This window comes from Eptatretus burgeri, chromosome 9, assembly GCF_056783735.1.
Source record: "Eptatretus burgeri isolate ZD-2024b chromosome 9, Ebu_testis_v1, whole genome shotgun sequence".
NCBI classification, from domain to species: domain Eukaryota; kingdom Metazoa; phylum Chordata; class Myxini; order Myxiniformes; family Myxinidae; genus Eptatretus; species Eptatretus burgeri.
In genome coordinates this window covers 79,674,146-79,694,708 of record NC_140969.1, presented here as the reverse complement: position 1 = coordinate 79,694,708, position 20,563 = coordinate 79,674,146, and the positions used below count along the sequence as shown (strand labels likewise).

Genomic DNA, 20,563 nt, shown 5'->3' with positions numbered 1-20,563 from the left:
CACCTGGGGGTTGAACAGCTCACTCATTGAACCTATAAAGATTTGTTCATTCTCAAATTCCTTCAATAGTTTAATTTTCTTTGCACAATAATCCCCATCTAAAATATTGACAAACAAAACATTTGAATCTTTATATTTTTTAAGATACCCCATTTGTGCCATTACGAAATGATAAACTTCTCTTAATGCTCTCATCTGACCACCTCCTGAGCCACAGGTTATTTTTTGTTAAGCCCCGCCCACTTTTCTTTAAGCCCCGCCCACTTTTGCTAAGCCCCGCCCACTTTTGCTAAGCTCCGCCCACTTTTCATGAGGTATTTTTTCTAAGCCACGCCCACTTTTCCTAAGCCCCGCCCACTTTTGCTAAGCTCCGCCCACTTTTCATGAGGTATTTTTTCTAAGCCACGCCCACTTTTCCTAAGCCCCGCCCACTTTTGCTAAGCTCCGCCCACTTTTCATAAGGTATTTTTTCTAAGCCACGCCCACTTTTCCTAAGCTCCGCCTACTTTTGCTAAGCCCCGCCCACTCTTACATCATTTCCAGTTCATCTCTGACTCACAAAGAAATCACTAGAAAATTACAGGATGTTATGGTTTTGAAAAATTTCCCAATGAAGGCTTGCCTAGGCTTGCCCAGGGAATTTCCAAAGGAAACCACACCCACCAGTCTTTCTCTATAAAAGCTTCAAACCCAGGCTCCATTTTAAACATTTGTTCTTGCTGGCAATGGTGTTCTGTGTGCTTGTCTCGAACTGTCTGTCTTCTATGGAACTAAACCTTCAAGTTGATGAACTGGATTCAAACCTCTTATCTATTGAGGTAAGATTTTTTATTTTCCTATTTTCAAACTTTGATTGAAGCATACTCATTTAATAATTAAATAACTTAATTAATACATTATTATTTTCTCTCACAGGAAATTGTGTCTGAAATACGAAATGAAAATACTGCTTTTGCTACAACTTTGGGGGAAATTGTTGGCTTGGTTGAAGACCTTGAGTGGGATGACTTTGGTGTTCCTTGGAACTCTCTGTCTTGTATGGAACTAAACCTTCAAGTTGATGAACTGGATTCAAACCTCTTATCTATTGAGGTAAGATTTTTTATTTTCCTATTTTCAAACTTTGATTGAAGCATACTCATTTAATAATTAAATAACTTAATTAATACATTATTATTTTCTCTCACAGGAAATTGTGTCTGAAATACGAAATGAAAATACTGCTTTTGCTACAACTTGGGGCGAAATTGTTGGCTTGGTTGAAGACCTTATGAGCGACCAAGACCCACAGAACGAGTTTGTCCTTGATGACCCAACCAAAGAGTTATACCTTGGAGACCAGCAAAATCCTGAAAAAGAGTTTTACAGCAATAGTACTCATTGTGAGTTATCAAGACAATACCCACTGAACAAGTTATACCTTGATGAGCCAGAATACAAGTTTTACCTTGGAGACTCACAAATTTTGAAAAATCAGTAAATGAGTTCTGCCTTGATGGTTTAAATAACTACCTTGGAGACTCAGGAAAAGGGTTCTGCCAAGATGGTTCTAAATATGGGGCCTACCTTGGAGACTCACAAATTTTGAAAAAATCAGTAAATGAGTTCTGCCTTGATGGTTTAAATAACTACCTTGGAGACTCAGGAAAAGGGTTCTGCCAAGATGGTTCTAAATATGGGGCCTACCTTGGAGACTCACAAATTTTGAAAAAATCAGTAAATGAGTTCTGCCTTGATGGTTTAAATAACTACCTTGGAGACTCAGGAAAAGGGTTCTGCCAAGATGGTTCTAAATATGGGGCCTACCTTGGAGACTCACAAATTTTGAAAAATCAGTAAATGAGTTATCCTTAAGAGACTTTGTAAGTTGGTTTTACTTTGAATACTTGAAATGTGGGTTCTGGATTGATAACTCACAATGTGATACATATCTTGGAAACTCAACGGGAATGTGGTTATACCTTGAAGACTTGGAAAGTTGGGTTTATGTTGGACACTTGAAACTTTTTTGGGGGCTTTTATTTATTTATTTATTTATTTATTATTATTATTATTTTATTTATTTATATTTTGGAGACTTTTGGAGTTGCTATCACTCTTTGGGATCTAAACCTATCGATGTAGTTCTTTGTCGGATGGTGCTTGATGGGAGCAAGATCAAGAAAGTTCTGGGAAGAAAGTGCAGGCTTACTCCCCCTTTCTACGTCATCAAACCTGAAAGCCTTAAAAGACAGAATTGGAAGAAGAAAAAAACGTAAATATATATATATATATAGGTGGAAATCTCATTTTGAAAAGACATTGTGTTGGGCGAGGATTGAGTTGGGGTTGAGATTTTGAATGTGAGGGTTGGTGTTGAGATTTTGAATGTGAGGGTTGGGACACACACACATACACATCAACAAACAAAAGTTAAGCCTTGACTATTCAGTTGAGGATTCTGTGTTTGGGGTTCACAGATCTAAGAACGTCCCCCTTGACACACATTATATACTGTTATACACCTCGGACTTGGCCCTCGAGTGTCCACAACGGTGTATAGTAGGAGGGAGTGAAGCGCCAACCTATTGCTCCCATTACACACACACACACAAACAAAAGTTAAGCCTTGACTATTCAGTTGAGGATTCTGTGTTTGGGGTTCACAGATCTAAGAACGTCCCCCTTGACACACATTATATACTTGTCCCTCTAGTGTCCACAAAGGTGTATTATCTGCTTAGTTTTGTCTTTTGTAATTCCTGTGAATAAAATGAACCTAAAATCTCTTCCCTTCCAAATCATATATTTTATAAGTCCAAGGAACTGTATCTATTACATCAACAATTTTAAAAAGTTCTTTCGTCCATCGTTCAGTAAAACCCTTTTCAAAATGAGATTTCCACCTATATATTCTTACGATATCACCAACTTTGAACTTAGGTTTTCTGACATTAATCTCTTTTTTCATATTTTAATTTTGTAAATGTTTCTGATGGCTTCATATTCGTTGATGTGTGAATCGTGTCATTATACTTATCCACAATATCCTGAATAAAAGATGACCATTGTTGTGAACCGAGTTGTGTGAATTTTTTATATAGTCTCTCTTTTAAGGTACGATTAAAACGTTCAACAACAACTGCCTTCCCTTCATTAAAGGTACTGTATAATGTAATACTGTTATTTTTTAGAAAATTCATAAATGTCTTGTTATAAAACTCTCTACCCTCATCAGTCCACAATTTCTTAGGTTTTCTCTTACTTTTATTAAATATCTGTTGAAAAGCTAACATAAGAGTATTACCTGTTTTGTTTTTTAAAGGGACAACCCACGCATATCTACTCCTCAAATCAATAACGGTTAAAGCATACTTGTACCCCTTATCATTATTGAGTTCAATCAAATCAGCAGACCAGATATAATCAACTTCCTTGGAATAAACTTTCCTTCTCTGAAACTTTGTGAATATTGGTTTATGTAATTCATCAGCTAATTGCTCTTCAGTCTTAATGGCATCATTAGAGCCTATAAGTTTTTTGAATTTCCAAGTCCAAGTTTCAATTTAGCACTAATCATCTTCTTCACGATGAACCTATCAACTTTTTCTCTCAAGGTTGGATTTTGTATCAGAGACAAATTATATAACATTTCTCTATCGGCTTCATGCTTTTCTTCCAACGTTGTGGTATTCCCATAATCAATATCGTGTCTCATGCACACTTCATCAACTCTATTGATTGGTTTACTCCAGGATTTAGGATTGTCTGCCTCATCTAATCTTTTATCTAAGTTTGTGCCTGGACCACAGAAAGAATAACCTGGAAGATGTAATTCCCCTGGTATTCCAGTAGTTGTAAATTTACTTCCTGATAAAAACTTTTGTATATCTCCTCCGAGTTTGTGTTTGGAGATAAATTGATTTTTTTTTGAACCACACACCAAACATATACCTTTTTGTATAACCCTGTTATTTTTACTTTTAATATATGAAATATTTTTAGTATTAGTTTTCTTTTTACATTTGAGACAATAACTCATTTATTTATGAGAAAATTTCTGCAGAGTGCAAAAACCTTTTTAGTTTCCAACATGCACATTTGAATCTTAATTTTTAAAACATAAAGAATGCTTATAAATGCCTTCACTGTCTCCTCCATTTATTTAAGAAAAACTTGAATTAAAATCTATATCTTGTCGATGCTAATAGTCTTGTCGAAAGTATTGCAAATAGACTTGTCAATTCTTTGTTTTCCTCCTCGGTGGGTTGAGTTATTTTCTGTAATACCTCTATTCTTTTTTGAATCTCACTGGTTTCCATATTTTGATATTTATTCATTCTCTCTCTTTCCTCCCTCTCTCTCTTCTCCTTTTCCTCCTTCTCTCTCTTCTCTCTTTCCTCCTTCTCTCTCTTCTCCTTTTCCTCCTTCTCTTTCTTCTCCCTCTCTCTCTTCTCTCTTTACTCCCTCTCTCTATTCTCTCTCTCCTCCTTCTCCTTTTCCTCCTCTTCCCTCTCTTCTTCAACTCCTTCCTCATCCCTTACTATACTTGAATCGTTTACACCCCATAGAATATTATACATATATTCATCAGGATTTCTTGTTATTCCTGTATCCAAAATAATTTTTTTTACAACAGGATACCAATAAAATTTCTTTTGAATTTCTAAAAGAGCCTTACCTTTTCTTAACCTTATAATTTTTTCATTATTTAACATTCTAATTAAATCTAAAGTTGTTGGTTTATCAACATCAGCATAATGCCAATCTTTTATTGAAAATACCTCATTCTTATGTTGTAGATCATATTTATTAAAATACCGAATACCCTTTTCTTGAAGGTATGCTTGAACACAAAAATGATAATTTTCGTGAAGCCTTCTTGCTGTCATCTACGTATTAGAAATATATGTTAGAATAATATTATGGCACCAAAATACTCCCCATCTTCCCATAGTTAAATCATTTTGTATTTCCTTACTTATTATATATAATCCTGTTTTTTCTGTTTTCATGAGATAAACAAGGGCAAAACCATTATTATATTTACCCTTATTAAATTCTTTTATTTGTTGTTTACTAATCGTGGCTCCACAAAACTCATTCTCGATACCAAGTGGATAATATTCTTCCTTACGAGACTGATTTAATTGTTCCAGGTCTTCGAGGTTAATTTTAAATGACCAATTATACCCTAAATCATTCATATCATACCCCCATTGTTCTATTCTCATACAAACGATACGCCCTTCTTTATAAAAATTTATTTTAATTCGAACTGTGAATTCTGTATGACCTGGAGATAATATCAACACTTCTGTATCTTTAGAATACACAGCCGTTTTATTTAAGTATATATATTGTGATAAATCGCTTAATCTCACCAAGTCATTCGCGTCAGTCGGGCTTGGATAATTTTTTAATTTATAAGCATTTTTCATGTTAATATTTTTGTTTATATTATATTTATGTCGTTCAGCCTGTGCCTTTGTGTAATAATTTGATAAATCAATATCCAGTTCTTGAGATACACCAAAGATAGAACCATCTTTACCAACATAAGTCATTTATATTAGATTAAAAATAATATCATAAAATTTTTTATTTTTGTTGAGTTGAAATAACACATATAGACATAATTGACCACAACACTTGGAATTTAATTCTTGGACTTGAAATGTTTGATAAACACCATTCTGTAAGAATTTTATGACTTCAACAGGTGGTGGAAGACCAAAACTATCAAAATAATATTTGTCTTGACTATTAAAAATACAAACCCAATGAGAACCGTTCCCATCATTATCTTCTAAGTTCATAATAATATTCTTTGTATGTTTCGACACATTTGTTAATTCATCTCTCATACAAATAACCACATTATGAATTTTTAATTTCTTACAATATTTGGCAAGTTGTAAATTTGATGTTGTATTCTTTCCAAATTCTTTCAACCACTCATCAATGCTCATTTATTTATTAGAAAGATATAATCCATTACCTCTTTTCGTTAATTTTACACCTGCTTGTGCTATAGAAGAAAGCATATCTCCAACTAACAATCTCGCTTTATCAGGCAGACCTTCAAGTTTTTCAGCAAAATCTACAATTACACCACTTCCACTAATTTGTTTCTCCAACTCTTTGTTATGTCTTTCCAATTCTTTTTGAGCCTGGAGTTGAGCCTTCCTTTCGTTGGCAGTTTTGACCGCTGTTGAAATACCACCCGTCAATGCTCCAACCGCACTTAAACCAGCAAATAAAGGAATTAGAAATGGGAGAAATCCTCCACTCGTCTCTCTTATTGAATATTTTTTCAACATTGGTTTTGTCATTTTAATTTTAAGTGAGCCAGTGTCATTCAAGATTTTAACCTGTTCTCTTGTGAGCAAAACATCAATTCTTACTGCTCCTTTTCTCTGAATTGTATTAACGTTAATCGTACAAGGCTTTTGATTTTGAACACAAGATGATAGTTTATGAAGATTGATTTGATTAACATATACCCCAGTTGGTACTTTGCCACTCATTTATTTAACAAAAAATTATGTGAGACTAATCATCACACCATTATCTGTATTAATCTGCAATTCTGTTTCTTCCAAAAACAAACAATATGTATCAACTTCTTCACTCTCTCCTCTTTCAATGTATAGGGGAGTATCCACTCGATTAGACTTTATAGTTTCTTTTTGAGCGCTCAGGTCAAACGTATAGATTGTATACAAACTTTTAAATGCTGTCATATCCAAAATAGGTTCTTTATTTCCATTACTTTCACACACCTTTTGGTAAGACTTGTATGCTTCAGCAAAATCATTTTTTTCCCAATTAATTTCCAATCTATCTCGTGGATAAAATGTTCCATCTAGAGAAACGCGAAGTTGTTTCACCTTAGCATTATCACTCAATGCATTATTCTTATCAGTCGCAGTATCACCATCTGGCTTTTTAAAAATCATCCACAGATATCGTGGCTTTCCTTCCAGAACACCCAAATTCCACGTGTAAGTAGTTTGATTGAGTTTAACGTGTTGACATCTTCTTTTGAGGTATGATACACTGAGTGGTCTCTTTGAGTTAAGTCTTCGATTCAACATCTCTTCTGTTTTAAGATTAGGAGTATATTCACTGATATACCAACTCATCTCCTCAATTACAAATTTATTCTGATCACCAAAAGCATTACCAACACCAAAAAGCAATCTATTTTCATTGTCATTCCTTTGTAGTTGAAATCTAATTTTAAGACCATACAGAACTTTATCATAATCACAAAATCCAAATATACCTTTAAGAGGAACTGCCACAGTAAAACTATTTTCTGCTTTTGTATCATCATTATACATTCCTTTCCTTTGAATATATCCAGGGTCTGTGTTTGTTCCCGTTGACATATCAGGAATAAAACCTTCGACAGACCCCTTTCCCATTCTATCACTGAATGTATAGAGTGTAAATTTCATCATTTCAGATACAGCAGAGACATAATCAACCGCTTCAACTTCTTGTGTTCCAATATACAATCGCACACTATCAAACATTTTCCAGAAGAAATCATTTACAAGTGTAGCGTTTGTGTTATTCCCAGCCTTAGTGAATTTAAATTTACACAACAAGAAACTTTCGGAGAGATTCAAATAGGTTTGTTGATTATTTATTTCAAAACTTTTGTACCATTTGTATTCCAGTCTGTTCCAGTTATTGCATTTACCTTGAAGTAATCTTCTTTTTTAGTGGAGTTTGAGATAATAATAGTATCATCCAAATCATAGATACTATCAATTGCTTCCATACTTGTATTTATTTAGGAAAAAAGATGTTAAAACTTTTGAAACCCTGATCCAAGTATTTGAATTATTTTCTGTCGTTCTTGGGGGGACAACTGAGTTTTACCTTTCTTAATTTCTTTATTGCTTGTAATTTATGAGATTCTTTCTGAGCATCTTTTATACTCTTTACAGCACCTGCTACATTTCCCACAGCAGAAGCAGTTGAACCAATTAGGTCTTTATGTTTAAGAATAGTTGAACCAATACCCATGAGAGTATCAATTATCCCATCTCCTCTAAATTGATGTCCAACACCCCTTTGTCTCTTAGGTTTATAGTATCCTCTACCAAGATACATACCTTCACCCTTGTAGTACGGGGAAAGGAACATCCCATCCCCTGTAATTATTTTATATTTTCCCAACTCGTGCTTCCTCACAATAACCATCGTATTTATTTATTGAAAAACTTCACGTAGGTGAATTCTGATGGATATAACTTCTCCATTAAAAGAGATCACACGATTATCTTGGTCGGTTATCCTAAAATTTACTCTGTGTATGGTTTTTCCTGACACAGGTAGATAAACCAAATTTTTAGGCTCCATATTGAATTTATAACCAATTGGGGTTGAGTATGCGCTGAATGAAAATATTGTATTTGTTTTTAATCCATCATTATAAGCACCATCAATCAAATCACAGTGAATTAACACCGAATTTATTCCTGAGGATATTTGAATGACATTATCACTGTAAAACGTCCCATTAGTTTCAATCTTTTTTGAGGAGAAACCTAATAACTCTCTAAATGAATTATCAATTGTGAAATCAACCTTGTAGTTATTTTTAACTTTAATCGTTGATTTTGAAGTATGTTTTTGAATGTTTATAATAATATTTTTTGGTTCATCACCCTGTTCTTTCATAAGACGAGCAATTTCGGAAGATATTTGAGAAATCTCGTATGCTCCGGGTGAGACTGTTATCGTTTTGTATCCACTTCCCGGATTATAACTAAACTTGTCATTTTTCTCGGTTATATTAAATAAGGTATTATAAGTCTCCATGGACAATAAAGATGCCTCATATTCTTTTGTTGTGTCAAGTTGTAGTGGGTATGGGAATGAAGATGTGTGGTCGCTTGTTGTGAAATTAAAACTCAGGATTGTGCTTCTCATCTTATTTAATATGAGATAAAATGTCTTTATATTGATATTTCTTAATTATTTTCATGTTCATCAACTGGTCTAAAATGGCTGATGCTTCATTAAAACAATTGTTATTTTCAGCCTTCTTACTGCCAAACAACAATAACAGTCTATTAACTAATTGCGATGGGTCATTTGGAAGAAAACTAATACCTGAACCAAGGATACTTAAAGCCTGAATAATGTGTTTCTCCTTCTCATTCTTCCTACTTTTACCAGAAAGAATAACCTTATAATTTAGAGTGTTCAGCAAATCAATATATACTCTATCATCATTATTTTCCATATCCAATGGTTTATCAATATACTTTGATTCATCCCTCACAGTTGAACCTTTGCCTTCCATCTTTTGTGAGAAGAAACATTAATCTCGGAGTTAGTTTAACAGGGGGTTGAGCAGAACTTAAGAACCTTAATTCATCATTAAATATCAATACCTTTTCTTGAACAAGAAGAAATATTGCTGGTTGTTCTGTTGGAATGAGTCCTGCTTTGGTTTTTGAATCCGCTGAATATTCATTGTTTTGAACAGCATTCACAATATAATCAGGGGGTTGATTAATCTCTTCCAGTTGTTGAAATAAACCTTCATCATCATATTCTAATTCTCCTAAATGCTCTAATTCTTCCTCCGTCATTTGACTGAAATCTTTTAACATTTGAAGCTTTCTAGGAGTATATTCTACTGTGGGAACTGTGGAAACATCTTTCATTTTTTCTTGGGAAGTTTTTAAAAGTGGTTTAAAAAATTTCTCTTGTTTTTTTTCAAATGCTTCTTCGCCCGTTAGTTTCTGTCTGCGTTTCTTCTTTATGTCTTCCTGTTGTTTTACAACTTTTGAAACCAACTCTTGATGTTCCTTAAATCTTCTTGCTCTTTCTTTTGTATCCATTTATTTATTGTAAAATATCATTTAATGAATTGTAAAGATCAACAGGGAAATTTTCCTTTTCTTCATCATTCAAGTAGATGTGTTCAAATAAATCCTTTTCTTTAAATATTTCATCAAATTCTTTATTAACATTAATGCGAGTTGTAATTTCTTCTTCACTAATCCTTGCATCTCTGCTTTTCATACGTTTGTGTTGAGTTTCTTCATCAACATCAAAACCGAATGATAAAATCTTCACTCCGCTCAGATATTTAATAATTTGTCTCGTTCCTTCTGGATTAGTTTCTAATATCCCAACACCACCAGATTTTAGTTTCTTTAACTCACTCTTACAATGTGAATATTTTGTTGTACCAAGAGAAACCTCCTCAAATATTTGTCCTTCATTCCTCAATCGCATATGTTCCTCCACTGAAATATAGTGATAATCTTCACCTTTTACTTCTCCAGGTCTTATTGCTCTAGTTGTTGTTGATACAATGCGTATCACGGGGTGTTTTTTAAGTAAATTTACAATATTCTCATTTGTACTACACAAGAACCTTGATTTATGAAAGTTTTTTCCAGAAGCAGATTTACCCACAAGATTTATAATAATAGTTGTCATTTATATATGTAGTTGTTTATAAAACAAAAAAATATATCCCTTAATATCTCATCTTGTTTCACAACAATATATTTATATTTTTCAGTCGTGTGCTTCATATAATCCTCAAATTTCTTTTTACTACATAATGTAGAACAATTATCTCTCCAAAAATTATTGATATCTATTGAATTTAACTTGAATAAAATAAAAGTATTAGCATTGTTTCTGATGGAACGACGAGGAAGTTGAAAGTACGATTGACTAAGATAAATACAATTACAAGAAGAATGTCTCCCTCTTGTGTAGTAGCTGTCCATTACCGTTTGGTTTCTCTCATTAACACAATCATCAAAGATAACGAGGTTCTTTTTTGATTTATCCAAATCTTGGGGAGACGGTATATCATCCGTATTATCACTAAGAATACAAGTTATAAGATTTGATTTCTTTTTACATCTCTGTGTATCACAAAATAGTTGAATTATATCTTCAATGTTATAATCATTTAGGTTTTTTTTGACGTTTAAATAAACCTATTATATCTTCTTTTTGAAGACCAGCATTAAAACCTTGTGAGAGTAGTTGATACTCTGGTTGAAAACTCGACTTTGTGAAAATTATTAAATTATCATAATCTAAAAAGTTGGGAGTGAGGAGCATTTTTAAAAGTAAGCAGGTTTTTCCACATCCACTTGAACCAACTATGAGACATCTTAATGAATTTGGGAGATTTTTATGGTTGTTAAATTTTATCTTATTTTCCCAAATAGGTAAAAAATCATTCATTTATATATTTGAAAAACAGGTTATTTAATTTATTATTGGCTTTTTTAGAAACTCTATATTTTATCCTAAGTTCAGGTTTAATTTCAAGATAATCCATTATTTTATTTATACAATATCTTGTGTTGATATTTCCCTGAAAATTACATCCATGAATAATATACAACAACAATCCTTTGAACATTTCTCTTATACGTTCAGTTTCTTCCCTTGTAAGGAAAGGTGTGTTATCATCCTCATACTTTACATTCATTTCTCTAATCAATCTTGTAAAGTAATTCATTTTTGGTGTAAATCTAAAAGAATTATTTTCCTTTTTATATTTTTATTATCATTAATTAGAAGATAATCACAGAATATACATTGTTTATAGGCTTTTGACTCTGTGTTTAATCCCTGTCTTTCACACGCAGGACAATTCTCAAATTTGTCATATGGAGAATCAGGAAAGTCTAGCATATTTATAAAGTAAAACTTTACTTAAACTGAAATTCATCTATACTTTCAGTTGTATATTACCATCGATATCGATATACTTTTTTTCATTATCAGATTCAACGACAACATTTTTTATATTAAAGGTAATTTTAAAATTATCGTTAACTACTATTGAACGAAATGTCATTTCACCTGATATATTAACATCCTTTATTTCATCAAGATTTACATCTTTAAGGTTGTTGAAAAAAATACAAATTTCTCCTTGCATATTACAGATGGTCTTATCTTTTCTTTCTAAAGCTTCATCCATAAGGTTTTTGTTCTTTGATACTTTTTCTTGTTTCATTGCTTTTTCTAGTTTTGAATATATTACTAGAAGGAGAGGAGAAACTTTTTGTTAGAGATACTTTAATTGATGTTCTACCAGGTATACTAAAAGCCCTTCCACTGAAGGAAATTGAAGAACTCATATTATTTACCATAATAGTTTTTATCCAATAGTTGTTATATTTATCTTTGTTCAATTTTACATCCTTGACATATTTCTCAGTATCTTTAACAGATGAAGAGGTTGATTGAAACTTGTCTTTTGTGTCTTGAAACATTGTATTTATTAAGTGAAAAAGTTGGAGGATAAAATGTTTTTAAGCACAGATTCACCTATAAATTAAACGAAATTTTCATCAAGAAAATTTTAGTTTAAGCAAAGTTTTATTCTATAAATATGGTGAATACAACGTACTGCGATGTTTGTAATCACGAATATAAACATTATAGAAAACACCTCCGAACCAACAAACACACATTTAATCTATTTCATCAAATATCTCCTCTTGAGTTGGAAAGAAAACATTGTGATATCTGTTCAAAGGATGTTTTGAAGAGTAGTTATAATCAACATCTTCAATCACAAAAACACAAGAAAAATGAGTTTAAAGTAAAGGGAGACTATTATATTAAAAACACTGATGAGGCATTTAAAGGGCATATAAAAATAAGGATTTTTCAATTTGGAGAACCCAGTCCATCATCAATAGCTGAATCAATTGAAATAGTGAAACCCGATGTTGAAAAATTTATTAAAAAGACATTAAAAGAAATAAAAACTTTAAAGTTTTATATGGGAGTGAAAATGAATATGAAAAGACAAGATGAAGAACAAACTCCTTATATGAGAACAGATCTTCATTTTATAACATCATTTCAAGATTTTTTGAATAGTGGGGTTTATGAAGAACTATCAAGACAAGAGGAGGATGTTGATAATAGAGTGGTAGGAAGTGGATTCAATATTAAAAAAATCATCTTTTTAGATATACACATTCTAAAATCAAACCCTCTTAAAGCTTCTTCTTATATTGAATTACCAAAAGAAATAAAACTAAAGAAGGCAGTTGTTAATATTAAGAACAATGATAATAAATGTTTTCTCTGGTCTGTTCTTGCTCACTTACATCCACCAAAATGTAATTCAGAAAGAGTAAAACAATATATGAAATATGAGAATACCTTGGACATTAAAGATTTTAAATTCCCAATGCCATTAACAGATATTCCTAAATTTGAGAAAAAGAATAATCTTTCTATTAATGTATATGGATTAACGGATACAAACAAAATTCAAATATTAAAAATTTCAAACAACTATAAAAATGAAGAAACACACATTGACCTTTTATATTTTAGTGTTGGAAAGAATTCACATTACACATACATCAATAATTTATCAAGATTAATCTCTTCTCAGGTATTCAGAACAGCAAACAAAATATATCCTTGTAAGCGATGTCTTAATTCATTTCATACAAAAGAACGATTAGAACAACATTCAAAATATTGTAGTAATCATAAATCAGCTGTAATTACAATGCCTAAACCTGGTGAAAAGATTTATTTTGAAGATTATAATAAATCTATCATGCACCCATTTGTGATATACGCTGATTTTGAATGTATCCTTAAAAAGATAAATACTGCTTCTCCTAATCCAAAAGAACCATATACAAATAAATATCAAAAACATATTCCTTGTGGTTTTTGTTATTATATCAAATCATCTGTTGGAGAAAAGTATAACAAACTTGAACATTATCGTGGAAAAAATGCTTCACAAGAGTTTGTAAAACGATTAGAAAAGGATTGTATAAGACTCACTAAATTAATGAAAGAAACAAATGAACCGATGAAATTAACCAAAGAAGAAAAATTAGAATTTAGAATGAACAATATCTGTCATATTTGTGAGGGGGAAATTAAGGAGTTTAAAGTTAGAGACCATTGTCATCTTACTGGTAAATATAGAGGTCCCGCTCATTCCTGTTGTAATCTTAATTATAAATTACCTTCTTTTATTCCAGTCTTTCTTCACAACAGCGCCAACTATGATACACATCTATTTATAAATGAACTTTCAAAAACACCAGGGAATATTTCTGCTATAACAAACACAAGTCAAAAGTATATTTCATTTTCAAAAATGATATTCACAAAACCTATAACTCGTATTAGGTTTTTAGATTCTTACAAGTTTATGGGAACACCACTAGCCTACCTCGCATCAAATCTAAGCTCCACGGACTCTTTTTGCAAATCTTAATTCATTCTTTCCAAAAGAGGAAATTCTCACTAAAGAGGAAATTCTCACTAAAGAGGAAATTCAGATTAAAGAGAGAATTCAAAGTAAAGAGGAAATTCTAACTGAAGATGAAATTCTAATTATAAAGAAAATTCGAACTAAAGAGGAAATTCAGATTAAAGATGAAATTCTGATTAAAGAAGGAATTCTTACGAGAGAGGAAATTCAAACAAGGAATGAAATTCAAAGTAAAGAGAAAATTCTTACAAGTAAGGGAATTTATCCTTATGATTATATGGATTCATTTATGAGATTTAAAGAAACACAACTTCCTTCAAAAGAAAGTTTCTATAATAACCTTTATGAAGAAGAGATAAGTGATAAGGAATATAAACACGCACAAGAAATATGGAAAATATTTAAGATAAAGAACCTTGGAGAATATCATGATTTATATCTAAAAACAGATGTTTTATTGTTAGCTGATGTGTTTGAGGCTTTTAGAACACTCTGTCATAATAAAAATTGTTATGGATTAGACCCTGCCCACTATTTCACAGCTCCTGGTTTAGCTTGGAGTGCAATGTTGAAAATGACAAAACAAGATATAGATTTAATCAGTGATGTTGATATGCTTTTGATGATTGAGAAGTCCAAGAGAGGTGGAATATCACAAGTATGTTCAAAAAGATATGCTAAAGCAAATAATAAATATCTTCCAAATTATAATAGTGAAAAAGATAGTAATTATTTGATGTATTTTGATGCTAATAATTTGTATGGATGGGCAATGTCTCAATCTCTGCCTTATGGTAAATTAGAGTGGGTGGAAGAAAAGGATTATGAAAAGGCTTTGATGAATATTGTTATTTCTTCTCAAGAGGAATTGAATGACGAAGAAGAAGGTTATTATTTTGAAGTTGATTTGAGGTACCCGAGTGATCTTCATAATAAGCATAAAGATCTTCCTTTTGCATGTGAGAAAGAAACTCCAAAGAAAGAATGGTTAAGTGATTATCATAAAAGTTTTAATATTAAAGGTAAATCAACAGAAAAGTTATTAACAACATTCTATGATAAAGAGGGATATGTTTTGCATCAGAGAAGCTTAAAACAGTTTTTGAGAGAAGGATTGAGAGTAGCTAAAATTCATAGAGTTTTAAAATTTAAACAAAGTCCTTGGGTGAAAAAGTATATTCAATTCAATACAGATATGAGAGCAAATACAAAAGTAAAATTTGAAGGGGACTTTTATAAATTAATGAATAATGCTGTATTTGGAAAGACTATGGAAAATGTTAGAAACAGGCAAAACATTAGATTCGCAACATCTTGGAAAGAAGCTTCGAGATTGATAAATAAACCAAGTTTTGAGAGAGAAGAGGTTTTTTCAGAGAACTTTTCTGCAATTCATATGAAAAAGGAAAGTATTGTAATGGATAAACCAATTTATATTGGAACAGCAGTTCTTGATTTATCAAAGATATTGATGTATGATTATTTGTATAATGACTTAAAGAAAGAGTATGGTGAAAATGTTTCATTGTTGTATATGGACACTGATAGTTTTATCCTAGATATAAAAACTGATGATGTTTATGAAGATATGAAGAAAAATATTGGAGTATATGATACAAGTAATTTCAGCAAGAAGAGTGAGTTATTTTCCAAAAAGAATGAAAAGGTTATTGGTAAGTTTAAGGATGAGTTGGGTGGAAAAGTAATGAGTGAGTTTATTGGATTGAGAGCAAAGGCATATGCTTATAAGTATGGTGAACAGATTGATAAGAGGTTAAAGGGAATAAAGAAATATGTAATAAAGAAATCAATAACTTTTAGAAATTATTATAATTGTTTGATGAATAAGAAAGAAGAATATAGGAAAATGAATACAATAAGAAGTTATAAACATAACATATATAGTGAAGAAGTAAATAAAAAGGCATTAGGAGCCTTTGATGATAAGAGATTTATTTTAGATAATGGAATAGATTGTGTTCCATATGGATATTGTATGATAGAGTGTATAAAATAGATTATGTTTTAACGATGGGAAGATGGGTTAGGGTTTTTTAGGGCTACACTGCCGCGTTTTTTCATAATATATAAATGGTTAAACCAAGTATTAATCAAACTAAAGAGTGCAGAAAATCTCAGTCTTGGTATATAAATGGAAAACATAATGAATGTGAAAAATATCAAATAAGTCTTATTGAAAAATAACTAAAACAAAGGTAAATAAAACAAATAAGCGAATTAATTTAAAAACTAGTAAGTTAGAGGATGTAAAGAAAAAAATGAATATCCTTGAATGGACTGAAAACTTTGATGGTTATCAATTGAACAATGAAAAACAATTTACTATAATCTCAAAATGATATGTGGCTCAGGAGGTGGTCAAACAAGAGCATTAAGAGAAGTTTATCATTTCGTAATGGCACAAAAGGGGTATCTTAAAAAATATAAAGATTCAAATGTTTTGTTTGTCAATATTTTAGATGGGGATTATTGTGCAAAGAAAATTAAACTATTGAAGGAATTTGAGAATGAACAAATCTTTATAGGTTCAATGAGTGAGCTGTTCAACCCCCAGGTGTTCAATTCAATGAGGTTCAACCTCCAAGTTAAAAGGGGGGACAAATAAATATACCTTGGGATAAAAAGGGGATTTATTTTTAGGGAAAAAAATATAAATCGCTGAAAATCCCCCATTCATTTACATGGGGAAAAGTGAGCCAGAATCAGTATTCTTACCCTACTTACGTATAGTAACACACCAGGACACAAACGTCACACAAATACTCCACACAAAACAACTCCTGGCGAGAGTCTGCAATTTCTGATTGCTCTTTTTCTTGTTCCAATTTGTGCATTTTGCTGCCATTTGTATATCACCAAGTCCATTGGAAAGAACGTATATGCATTTCCGGATGATGTTGATTTTGTTTAATTTCCTCGTTTGTATTAACGTCCTGAAATCCAATACGACTCAGGATTAATGATGCGTTTATTGACACACAAATCTAGAAGGGGATAACAAACTCAAAACAGATTGAAATCATGACTTTGTTTACTTTAAATTTGTGAGATTAGTTTGTGGTGCAACTGGAAGAATGCAAGTTTTCCTATTTCCAAGTACACGCACGCACGCACGCACGCACGCACGCACGCACGCACGCACGCACGCACGCACGCACGAACACGTTCTTTTAGCAGTGTTCTCTGCCTTGCCATCTATATTGTTTACCGTCCCTCCCTATTCCAACTTGAAGCACTGCATGACACCATCGGTGCTCTGGTAGGACGTACTCCGTTTGTTACGAAATCTAATGATTTCGTAAGTATATTGATGACTTCCGTCATCTGTTTGTGTGTTTGTGTGTTTGTTTGTTTGTGTGTGTGTTTGTGTGTTTGTTTGTGTGTGTGTTTGTTTGTTTGTAGGCACGATAACTCGAGAACTGAATAAGCTACCAATGTCAAATTACACCACGTGATTCAGGACGGTGATGGCTTGTGCTGATTATATTTTGGTCAAAATCGGTCAAAGGTCAAGGTCACAGTGAGGTCAAACATTCGATTTTTGATGGTTTGGTACAGAATCATCGTAGAAACTTCTGGTTTGCGTCGCTACCTTCTCAAGAGACAGCTTTTATTAGACAAGGTCAGAGGTCAAGTTGACGATTTCGTAAGTACCCGTCTATGACTGCTTGTTAGATTTCGTAAGTATATTGATGACCTCCGTCCTCTGTTTGTGTGTTTGTTTGTAGGCACGATAACTCGAGAACGGAAGAAGCTACCAATGTGAAATTACACCACGTGATTCAGGATGGTTATGGCTCGCGCGGTTTAGATTTTGCTCAAAATGGGTCAAAGGTCAAGGTCACAGTGAGGTCAAACATAATTCCATAAATTCATGTGGAGAAATGGAGTATTTTTGCTTCGGTCGACGTTACGAGTTCGTTTTAACTTCGATTTTAATTTTGTCTTCGGTTTTTGTGATCGCTTAGGACGCTTAAAACTCGGGTGTTGAGATTCTGGTAAAAATCGGATGTTTTGGAGACGTTTTAAGATTGTATGAAAAATATTTCACTGGCCGGGTCAAGGTTCGTCACGTGGTGCAGCGCGCTCGAACAGATGCGTCGTTGAGTCATGTAAAGGTTTTGCGTGTGCGCGCTGATGGTGTTTTCGATAAAGATGGTTTTTAAAAGTCATTTTTTATCCCAATAAACGTCATCGTCGCATGCCTGACTCACTAAGCCGTCGGATTATGTAAAGATTGTTGGTGGATGGCCGAATATTATGGGTTTGTGACTTTGACCAAATAATATTAAATAATTGCATGGAGAAATGGAGATTTTTGCTTCGGTCGACGTTACGATTGTTGATGGTTTGGGACAGAATCATCGTAGAAACTTTTGGTTTGCGTCGCTACCTTCTCTAGAGACAGCTTTTATTAGACAAGGTCAGAGGTCAAGTTGACGATTTCGTAAGTACCAGTCTATGACTGCTTGTTACTTATGAAACCTAAAGATTTCGTAAGTATATTGATGAATTCCGTCATCTGTTTGTGTGTTTGTTTGTGTGTTTGTTTGTGTGTGTGTGTGTTTGTTTGTTTTTAGGCATGATGACTCGAGAACGGAAGAAGCTACCAATGTCAAATTACACCACATGATTCAGGAGGGTGATGGCTCATGCTGATTAGATTTTGGTCAAAATTGGTCAAAGGTCAAGGTCACAGTGAGGTCAAACATTCGATTTTTGATGATTTGGTGCAGAATCATCGCAGAAACTTCTGGTTTGCTTCGCTACCTTCTCTAGAGACAGCTTTTATTAAACAAGGTCAGAGGTCAAGTTGACAATTTCGTAAGTACCAGTTTATGACTGCTTGTTTGTTTGTTTTCTTTCTTTCTTGTTACTTATGAAATCTAAAGATTTCGTAAGTATATTGATGACTTCCGTCCTCTGTTTGTGTGTTTGTTGGTGTGTGTGTTTGTTTGTTTGTAGGCATGATAACTCGAGAACAGAAGAAGCTACCAATGTGAAATTACACCACGTGATTCACGAGGGTGATGGCTGGCGCTGATTATATTTTGGTCAAAATCCGTCAAAGGTCAAGGTCACAGTGAGGTCAAACATAATTCCGTAAATTCATGTGGAGAAATGGAGTATTTTGCTTCGGTCGACGTTACGAGTTAATTTTAACTTTGATTTAAATTTTGTCTTTGGTTTTTGCGATCGCTTAGGACGCTTAACACTCGGTTTTCGAAATTCTGGTAAAATTCGGATGTTTTGGAGACGTTTTAAGATTGTATAAAAAATATTTCACTCGCCGCGTCACGGCTCGTCACGTAGTGCAGCGCGCTCGAGCAGACGTGTCGTTGAGTGACGTATAGGTTTTGCGTGTGCGCGCTGACGGTGTTTTCGATCAAGATGGTGTTTAAAAGTCATTTTTTTATCCCAATAAAGGTTATCGTCGCATGCCTGACTGACTAAGCCGTCGGATTATGTAAAGATTGTTGGTGGATGGCCGAATATTATGGTTTTGTGACTTTGATAAAATAATATTAACTAATTGCGTGGAGAAATGGAGATTTTTGCTTCCGTCGACGTTAGGATTTTTGATGGTTTGGTGCAGAATCATCGTATAATCTTCTGGTTTGCTTCGCTACCTTCTCTCGAGACAGCTTTTATTAGACAAGGTCAGAGGTCAAGTTGACAATTTCGTTAGTACCAGTCTATGACTGCTTGTTTGTTTGTTTTCTTTCTTTCTTGTTACGAAATCTAAAGATTTCATAAGTATATTGATGACTTCCGTCCTCCGTTTGTGTGTTTGTTTGTGTGTGTTTGTTTGTTTGTAGGCACGATAACTCGAGAACGGAAGAAGCTACCAATGTCAAATTACACCACGCGATTCAGGAGGGTGATGGCTAGCACTGCTTATATTTTGGTGAAAATCGGTCAAAGGTCAAGGTCACAGTGAGGTCAAACATAATTCCGTAAATTCATGTGGAGAAATGGAGTATTTTTGCTTCCGTCGACGTTACGAGTTCGTTTTAACTTTGATTTTAATTTTGTCTTCGGTTTTTGTGATCACTCAGGATGCTTACAACTCGGTTGTCGAGATTCTGGTAAAAATCGGATGTTTTGGAGACGTTTTAAGATTGTATTAAAAATATTTCACTCGCCGCGTCACGGGTCGTCACGTGGTGCAGCGCGCTCGAGCAGAGGCGTCGTTGATCACGTAAAGGTTTTCCGTGTGCGCGATGACGGAATTTTCGATAAAGATGGTGTTTAAAAGTCATTTTTTTATCCCAATAAAGGTTA

At 33.1% G+C, this 20,563-nt stretch overlaps 1 long non-coding RNA gene across 1 annotated transcript; it reads left to right on the top strand.

The window, feature by feature from the left end:
* Positions 1-17: 17 nt before the first annotated feature.
* Positions 18-2,247, top strand: LOC147020423 (uncharacterized). The gene is made up of 3 exons (XR_015062090.1): positions 18-818; positions 916-1,092; positions 1,190-2,247. It is a non-coding gene; the product is annotated as an uncharacterized LOC147020423 (long non-coding RNA).
* The last annotated feature ends 18,316 nt before the right edge of the window (positions 2,248-20,563 follow it).